The 10,543-nt window shown below is 23.7% G+C and overlaps 1 long non-coding RNA gene across 1 annotated transcript; it reads right to left on the bottom strand.

Moving 5' to 3' along the window:
- Window positions 1-797: 797 nt before the first annotated feature.
- LOC135929138 (uncharacterized) lies at window positions 798-6,299 on the bottom strand. Its single transcript, XR_010572489.1, has 3 exons — window positions 6,252-6,299; window positions 6,115-6,203; window positions 798-949 (listed from the first exon to the last, which is right to left on the bottom strand). It is a non-coding gene; the product is annotated as an uncharacterized LOC135929138 (long non-coding RNA).
- Window positions 6,300-10,543: the final 4,244 nt, after the last annotated feature.

Genomic DNA, 10,543 nt, shown 5'->3' with positions numbered 1-10,543 from the left:
ATTTAATTTTTTATGTTTTTGTTATGATAGCTAAATTTTTTATTTTTTAGGCGGTTTTAATTAAAAAAATAAAAATTATATAAAAATACGAACAGATATAAAATTAAAAATAATTTAAAAAGCTGTATATTGACACCATAAACACCAATAGTTTATTTTTTTATTATAAGTTTGCCCATATTATTACAATTAAAAAAATAAAGTACAAATACTAACAAATATAAAATTTAAAATATATTTAAAATGCTGTATATTGACACCATAAACACCAATTAGTTTATTTTTTATTATAAGTTTGCCCATATTATTACAATTAAAAAAATAAAAATTATATAAAAATACAAACAAAAAATATAAAATTAAAAATATATTTAAAAAGCTGTATTGACATCCATAAACAACAATTTGTTTTTTTTTATTATAAGTTTGCCCATATTATTACAATTAAAAAAATATAAAATTAAAAATATATTTAAAAAGCTGTATTGACATCATAAACAACAATTTGTTTTTTTTTCTATTATAAGTTTGCCCATATTATTACAATTAAAAAAATAAAAATTAAATACAAATACGAACAAAAAATATAAAATTAAAAATATATTTAAAAAGATGTATTGACACCATAAACACCAATTTGTTTTTTTTTCTATTATAAGTTTGCCCATATTATTTCAATTAAAAAAAAAATTAAATACAAATACGAACAAAAAATATAAAATTAAAAATATATATATAAAAGCTGTATATTGACACCTTAAATTACCAATTAGTATTTTTTTTCTATTATAATTTTTCCCATATTATTTCAATTAAAAAAAAAAAATTAAATTAAAAAACAATTAATATTCATTGGGCAGCAGCTACAGCTATTAGCTTATCGAATGTAAAAGCCTTATCAAACTTAATTTGTGGATCATCGCATTGCTTTTTTGGCTCATATTCCTTACTTAGCTTTTCAAAAAAAAAATAATAATCACGAATGAATCTTTTTAAAATTAGAATATAAATATTATTAGAATAACTCCGAATTAAAATGTTCCCCTTATTTAACGTTTCCGCTTAGTTTTAGAAAATCGTGGTTTCAAATAAAAAGAATGTATTGTTGAATTTGTTTTCTTCATATTATAATCTTTTGGGTTATTGCTACCAAACGGAAGGTGTCGATAAATAGTCATATGCTAAAAATATTTCGTCTTGAAAGGTAACTTTACCCTTCCCCCCGTTTTTATAGAAATCAAGCATTTAATCAAAAATAGGGTGTCTTCGCCTATATTTAATGCAAACCAACTCCCCTTTATGTAGATTTCTTTTGCTCTAACCAATTTTAAGAATCATTTTAGTATGCGACTATTTATCGAAATTGTTTTCCGTAACAATATTCTAACCCCCTTTCCTGCGTTTATATTTTTTGTAAAATTTCTCCATTTAAGTGCTATTTCCAGTTTTTTTTTTCTAAGTCTATTTATATTTTTTTTGTAAGCAATAATGTAAAGATATAATTATCCAATAAAAAGTAAGCAATAATGTAAAGATATAATTATCCAATAAAAAAAACTCTTGCCCTTTTACATGATTGCTTACAAAAAGTAAAAGCGATTTGGACCTTAGGGTTATATAGAAAATAATATCTATAATAATATAACGTATATGTTCAGAGGAGTTTAGCAAATCATCATAACATTATTATTTTATAATGCGGGTTTTTTTTAAATTTTGAAAGATCTGATTATGCTGGAATCATATTTCAATGGGTATGGAGAATTCCTACACTGTAGATATCAGAAACTCCTATAATTTTTATGAATTTTTGTTAATCTCAATGTTTCTTAATAAAAAAAATTAAAAACAAATTGTTTTAATTTGTGATTTAAGAATAAAGATAATTAATATTTCTTAATTTTTTTTTTATAATTTAAAGAAAATATATGATTATAATAATTATCAAAACTAATTAAATATTCTTATAAAATACATTGTTATGAGAATAACTAAAAAAATTGAAAAAAAAATAATCTATAAAAACATAGTATAATCCTAAATCATAAACCATTTATCCCAAAACGTAGACGTTATACCTTCATGTTTTTTCTATGGATAAGAGATGCAGCTCGGTGACTAGCCTATTTATCTTTGAATTAAGTTAGGGTTTACTCTTTTACTGTCTACCTAAGAGCTGCATATGCGGGTGTATGGGAGGAGATTTTGCTACCACCTTAAACAAAACCTTATTGATATTCAAAATTCGATAGGGGCTAGTAAATAATTCGAAATGATAGATGAAGTATTAAAATCCAACTAAATAAAAGTGCCTTATGAATGGAGACTGGAATTTTAATGACAACCCTCAAATGTTCTAATTTAAAAGGCATAATTATTTAAGGAAATAGGAAGAAAAGTGCAAATTTCCTCGTTTTAACGGTTCACATGTAACGCTTAAAAAATGATTCTCTTAAGGGAACATCTCATGGAGGTTCTACTTTACTCATAATTAGTATTGTTTAAAGGCTCGTTATGAGCCTATTTTTAAAAACGGCTAACTCCACACTTTTGCCAGAAAAATCACCTAAACCTCAAAATTTCACAAATGTATGTCTAGACCTTTTTGCCTGCTATGAACAAAATCTTCAGTCTTTCTTAATAAATATTGAGTTAGCCGTTTTTAAAAATCGGCTTAAAAATTGCCGTTTAACAACACTACTCATGATTATTCCAGTATAAGAACAAAGTAAAAAAAATAAGAATTTTATGGCGAATAAAATTATTTTTAAGATTTTAGTAAAATATTTTATATGATGTATTTGGGTAAGAGAGATCAAAATGTTGTCGAGATTAAAAACGCCATTGGTTTCAGACAGTAGGGGAAGAATCAATCTGATTATATTATATGGAGAAGTGATTAGCCAAGTATGTCAGGGGTTTATGCGCTCGATAAGACAAGGGAGGGAGGGGCATCCTATGGAGTATCGTCGCGATTACAGAAGATTGCCATTAAGATGTCTTGCCTGTGAGGATAAAATTTTTATACATTCTGCCCCAAGAAATAGAGAACCACCAGATGGTTAGAGATCACAGGTTCTAAATAAAAGAATGATTTTTTTTTAAAAAATCAACTACTGATAACTAAACTGGGTTTTCCATCAACTAAATTAAAATAGGTTTTAGCTTTTTTAAGTCATATAGGGAGATGGGACTCCTTATCCTGAAGTATGTAATTCTTTAAAAAAACAATGTCTCTTGAAAAATATTGCGTGACTTAAAAAAAATAAATATGTATTAGATGAAAGCGAAAACAATATAAAAAAAATTTTAAAATTAATATGAAAGATAAGATAAGTATGATAAAAGGTAGCTCCATTTTCATTTTGTATCTTAATTAGATCTTATGATATTTTTGGATTGTATTTATATGGTGCATTATGGCATGCTCACCTGGCCCCACACATCAAATAAATTATACTACCGGGGTTTGTCGCTAAAATTATAAGTATAACTTATCCCTAGACAAGTAACAACAAGTATCAAATCAAATCCAGTCAAATATTTTTTTTTCATCTTAATTTTTCGATAGTACATTTTTACCTTCTCGCTCTTAATTAAATTATAATCGGCAATTAGTTATGCATTGCCAAATAAAAGCTGCCCAAAAAAAGACATAAAAATTGAAGTGACACAATAAACCAACTAATAAAATCGTACGCTATTTTTTTAATGCCATTTATATGTCTAATATCTTTTGACATTTAAAGAGTCCCTTTTTATTTTTTGAGTTCTTTATGATATAACTTTTTTTAAAAATATATTTATTAATTTATTAAAAGACAATCGGAGGTGGAAAGGTTAGAAGTTAACCTGGATAGAATTATATTGATATATTTAGTTAATATATGTAGATGAGACCGGGGTAAAGCGATTGACGGGGTAACAATGTTAACGCGAATAACTTTTTAACCATTGAGTATAAAGACCTTAAATTTGGTGTGAAGATGTATTTTTATATCTAATTTCTTACCTATGTTCATCTTTTAAAAAACTTACCTGGTTTTATATATTTTGTCAAAAAACTGTTTTTTACCCAAAAAATATAAAAATCATTCTCTAGTATATTTTGCTTTTAGTAAAATTTACATATCCTCAGGATTCAAAATTTGGCACACATGTTCCTTAATGTATTAGCTATAAAATAAAATTTATCTGACATCTTTAGCTATATTAGAAGTCACGCAATAACGATATTTATAATATATGTCACCTAGGGGTAAAGCTGTTATGGGTAAAACGGTTAAAATATAAAATTATTCACATTAATTTTTCATTAATTCATTTATTATAATTTTTATTGTATCAATCAAATAATGAGAAATTATAAAAGAAAAACCATATACAGAGATGTAAATATAATAAATGAAGCCATAAAATATAAAATAACAAATAATACTTCATTAAATTTGTCTGCTAAAAAATTTAACATACCTTATACAACGTTGAGAAGGAGATGTAAAATTGGTATTAAAAGTTCAGATCATCATAAACAAATATTTACAAATGAAGAAGAATCTAGATTGTGTGACTACATATTAGAAGCAAGTAGGTCATTTATGGGATTAACGCCTAAACAAGTAATTAAATTATATTGTTTGTATTATATTGTATTTCATAATTTTAATAACTCAATTTAAATATCAATATTAATTTGGTAACTTTAATAAAAATGCTCAATTGAAATTATATTGTATTTCATAATTTTAATAATGCTCAATCTAAATATCAATATTAATTTGGTAACTTTAATAAAAATGCTCAATTGAAATTATATTGTATTTCATAATTTTAATAATGCTCAATCTAAATATTATTAATTTGGTGACTTTAATAAAAATGCTCAATTGAAATTATATTGTATTTCATAATTTTAATAATGCTCAATCTAAAAATCATGTGGGGCAACAATTTCAGATTTATGATATTCCAGGAGTGTTAAAAAATGAAATACCAAGGGCAGTGACATCAAATAATATATTAAATGGATTCTTAGCATGTGGCATATTTCCTTTAAACCCAAATATATTTACAGAACAAGATTATATCTGCTGTAATAATTCAAATGCTAACTCAAATATTGAATTTGAAAATAATGATGAAAATATTAGAGTGACTCAAAATCTTACAGTGACTCAAAATAATGATAGTGATTTATCTATATTATTGAACGAAAATGTTCCAGATGATATTGATGAACCTTATCATGATATGTTACCATCATGCTCAAAAAATTATAATAAAGTATTCAATCCTTCATCTATAATACCTATTCCAAAATTATTCAATATTTCATCGGATAAAATATCTAAAAAAAAGAATTCAGAAATATTAGCATCTACACCTTATAAAAAAAATTTATTAATTCAGAGAAAAAAAAAGATATCAAAAAATAATTGTTTATGTGTTATTTGTAATAAAAACTATAAAAATAGTCGCGAGGGCGATGAATGGCTAAAATGTACAATGTGCCTTGAATGGGCACATTCTAAATGTGCTAATTATGATAATTATTTTACATGTCCTTATTGTATCGATTAGTTTTTAAATAAAAATCATAAATAAATCTTAAATTTGTAATATTTGTTAAATAAAACAATAAATATGTGTCAAATATTATTTTAACCACTTTACCCTAGTGCTTATCCATTTTACCCTGTACCCAGGGTAAAATGGCGAAAATGAGTAGTTTTACATAACTAATCATAGCTCCTAAAATATTATAGGTAGAGGGCTACACTTTTTTTTCTCTTGTAGAAGAGAGATGGGGCTACACATTGATCTATAATTTGTTGTGTTTGACTCTTGTTTAAAATTTTTATGGTAAATATGCAAAATGCCTATCGTTTTACCCCGGTCTCCCCTACAATAGTATCTTTTTTTAGCATATTTTTGCAATAAAATAGTATTTTTGCAATAATTTAGTTATCTTTTTGCCATAACATAGTGTAGTTAAGCAATAAAATAGTGTGATTTGCAAAGCGTAATGGTATCAATTGCAAAAAGGGATGAGTTAAAAAAAAATAGACTAATAAAAACGGTTATTATACGTAAATAATTATTTTTTTAAAAAACCTTGTATTTCGCAGGAATTAGAATAAGGAAATAACTTTTCCCATCCTCCGTCCGTAGCACACCGGTACTACGAGCATATGAACCTACATCTAATATAACGAAATAAAATATAAGTAACCATTAATATCCGCTTTTACTTATCAAATGTAAATCGCAATATCATTAATAAAAAATAGCTATGTAATAAGAAAAATCTAACTTACATGATGGACGTTCATCTAAATTTTTTATATAGTATTATTAATATATATTTTTTAAAAATAAATAAATATGATAAAATGTCTGAAAAAAAAACAATATAAATTTTTAAGTATTATATGCTAAAATTGAATATAGATTTTTTTCTTATTAACGGATGAACTAAAGCGTCAAAATATAAACAATTTAAATATATATCGATGTCAAAATTTAGGTGAAAATTCCATTTCCATGCCCTTAAATATAACGCCCAAACAATATTTTAAATTAATGATTTAAGAAGAAATTTGTTGTACTTATAAATTTATTCATATATTCCTCTTATTTTTATTGATTTTTTAAAAATTAGCAACATCTCTGATAATTTAATTAATGATTATCTATTTTTGCTAGAGTACAAAATAGGCTTATGGAAATATATATTACCTTACTAATTTCTTTTTTTTTATTGTGATATTCGACAATAAAAAGTAAAAACAGGAAATAAACATAAGATTAATATTTTGTCGTGCTTATGTCCGGTCCTTTATTTTATTGATGTTGTCTAGTTGGCACGCCTAGTTCGGTCCGGGCATGTATGGCTCTAATTAAATTTTATTTTTATTATTCGATAATCTTTTACCTATCTTGCCATCTTGAAAATATATAAAATACATATATTCATATTACCATATCCAACTTAATTTAAACTCATACAATTTTTCATTATATTAATTAAGTATTTTTTTCTTGACATTTTGGGAAGTTTTTAATTTTTTTGAGTTGTAAATATTTTTAATTTAAATTATTGAGAGGGTTTTAGCTGACTGCAAATGCCTAAGTAATCAACTGAAAATTCTTTAGGTAAAAATTATTTATACTTTATTTAATTAAGTTCTGATTAATTTTTTTTATAATTATGAACTAGTCATTCAAATTAAATTACTAGATGTATTATCTAAAAAGTTTACACTCGTTAAATAATAAAAAATTCAATAATATAATATATATGTTATCGTTATTTTTTAAATAATATTTTTAATTAAGGTTTTCTGATCAGTATTTTTTAAATATATTTTTTTGAGATTTATTTTTATGTGTTATATTATTTATTTTGAAATAATTTATTTTAATGTTTATATTATTTTTTTAATATATTTTTTTTGAGTTAATATATTTTATGTTATATTATTTTTAAAATATATCTTTTGATTGATAATTTTTAATTTGTTATGTACTTTTTTTCTGATATATAAATTAAAAATTCAGTGAAGATGCAATATAGAAAAGTGACAATTTGTCATAATCGTTATTTTCGAGCTTTTTTGAATTTTTACAAAGCAATTAGGTAAAAATATGTTTTATAAACATGTTAAATTAGAATTTCAGTGAAGATATTCTATAGAAAAATGAAAATTGTCAAAATCATTTTATTTTTTGATTTTATTCAGAGCAGTTTGGTAAAAATATGTTTTGTAAACATGTTTTAAAATTTCAGTGAAGAACTACTATAGAAAAGTGACAATTGTAATAATCATTATTTTTGAACTTTTTCAAATTTTTTTAAAGTAAATAGGTAAAAATATATATTTAAATATGTTAAATTAAAATTTCAGTGAATATTTACTATAGAAAAGTGACAATTGTCAAAATCGTTATTTTTGAACTATTAAAGTAAATATTTAAAAATATTAGCGATTAAAAAATATATCAGAAACAAAGTCCATAAAAAATAAATATAAAAATAATCTAAAAAATATATTATTAATGATCAAAAGATTATCAGAAAATATTACAATTATTTTTTGTAAGGTCATCTTCATCTTCACTTAAATTTAAATTTAATTACAATATATATTTTTACATATTTGCTTTAAAAAATATTCAAAAAAGTTCAAAAATTACGATTTTGACAATTGTTACTTTTCTATTTTAAATTTAACTTACATTATGTATTTTTACCTATTTACTTTAAAAAAGTTCAAAAATAACGATTATGACAATTGTCACTTTTCTACGTATGGTACATCTTCACTGAGATTTTTTCATAATATATATTTTTACCTAAAAAATTAGCGATCAAAAGATATATTTATAAGAAAAAATACGTAAAAAATAATCTTAAAAATTGCAGATCAAAAGATACACCAGAAAAATCATTTTATAAAATATTATATAAAAACATTATAAAAAAGATGTTACAAATTAATTAAGTAAAATATTAATCCTAAAATTTTTTATTATTAAGGAAAAAATTATTAATAATATAATATTACAAAAATAAAATATACACATTGCCGAAAATAACACATTGACTTTAAACATATATAAATCTTTATAATATATAATATTATAAAAAAAAATTAAATTCAAATAAAAAAATTAAAAATCGATAATATATATCTCGCAAATTGGCATATTAATTTGATGAGGATATTAAGGTTAGATAAAGGGCCTCCGAATAATATTGGTCTTTGTTTAGTATATCCTATTCAGCCTATTGTGATTTATAATAAATTTTTAAAAACAATAAATGCCAACTTGAAAATTAAATATTATAATATTTTGGTAAGTCACTGAAACTAGAAGAAAATTTTAATATTTTTTTAATTAATTATTTTTAACTATTCTTTTAAAATTAATAAGTATGCCATCCTCTTGATATTTCTGGAAAATTTTGATGTAATAATAATTCAAAGTTTCATTACTCAAAAGTTTTAAGATTTGCATATTTTTTTACCATAAATAAATATTAATTTTATAATGCTAATATATATTTTTTTAAATTTAACAAATATTTTTTTCCCCTTTTTATGGATTACATAAATTTTACCGAGATCATAATTTCATGTACAAAAACCATGACTTTTTTTTTAGAAGATGAGCTTTTTATAAATCACATGGATAATAGCATGGAAATGAAGAAAAATATAGCATTTTATAGAGTAAGATGCTCAACATCTTCAAGTAGCCATTCTATATGGACAAGTATTTAATATTGTATTATTTTTTTTTAATTTTATTTTATTAATTACGTAATATATTTGTAAATAATAATCTTCCCGTGAAAAAATATATTCTTTTTGCGTGACAGTCTTCGTTTAAATAGTTTTGGCACAAAGTACTCTTGGAAAATGGTAAAATATATCTAAAATTTGCCAATAAGTTGGAATGCAATATTTAGAAAAATTTGCTGCAATACACAGGTCATTTCTTTTGAAAAAATAAAGGGCCTTGGGGGGCACGTGATCGAAATAGATGAATATCATATTTTTAAAAGGAAAAATAAAACAGGGAGGATTTAATATCATATGCCATTTGGGTTGTAGGTGGGATATCAATAAATTGTGTAAATTATTTTATTTCCGAAACTGAAAAAAAAGAGATAAAGAGACTCTTTTGGGTATAATCAGTAAACACTTTAATACTGATTCAACAATAATGACGGACAAATGAAGAGGGTAAATAAGATATCGATAAATCTTAAAATTTAATATTTTTTTAATGGATATGATAATTACTCGGTCACAGTAAAAACTTTAGACCCAATATCAACCCATACTCAACGTATTGAGCGTTTATGGAGGGATCTTAAAGCAACCCCAGAAATATTGTCTTAAAGTCAGTGGTCCCTTATAGCGGCATGATAACCTTAATAGGTTGATTGACAAATTTTTGATTTCTTCCAGTTTTCCCAATATTATGGAGCCCTTAGGCTTTTAAAATAAGAATGGGAAGCTTCTGGATGGTCTATCTTTAATGAATTGGCATAGCGATAGCTTGTGTGTCATTACCTGATTCCCTCAAGAGATCAAAAAGTCGAATGGTTCCTGTTGAATTCTTTCATATTGATTCCCTTAATCTTTAATATTATAGGGAATCTCGTTCCCAATCCCTACACATTTAGGCAAGAAAATATCAATAAGAAACAAATCCCCTTTCCTATTGTAGTTTTCATTTGAATTCCTTTGATTAAAATTTGTAAAAAAAAATTATATTAAAGTAAATATGATATTAAAATAGGGAAGAAATTTTTAAAAAATTAAGTAAATATTTCCTAATTTAAATAATTAATTGAAATAATGAGTACATTTATTAATGTAAAGTAAATATGAAAAATATATTTACTGGTAAATCAATTAAAATTAATATGGCAAATCTCTAGAACGATCACGACAAATATGATATGTATTAAATATCAGAAAATTTCTGCAGGCAGAGAACCCACTTAAAATATTTTGATCGTCGACCA

The sequence above is a fragment of the Gordionus sp. m RMFG-2023 genome, chromosome 4 (genome assembly GCF_954871325.1).
Source record: "Gordionus sp. m RMFG-2023 chromosome 4, tfGorSpeb1-WG-v2, whole genome shotgun sequence".
Taxonomy (NCBI): domain Eukaryota; kingdom Metazoa; phylum Nematomorpha; class Gordioida; order Chordodea; family Parachordodidae; genus Gordionus; species Gordionus sp. m RMFG-2023.
The sequence above is the reverse complement of the archived record's forward strand: the minus strand, read 5'-3'. Positions and strand labels throughout refer to the sequence as shown.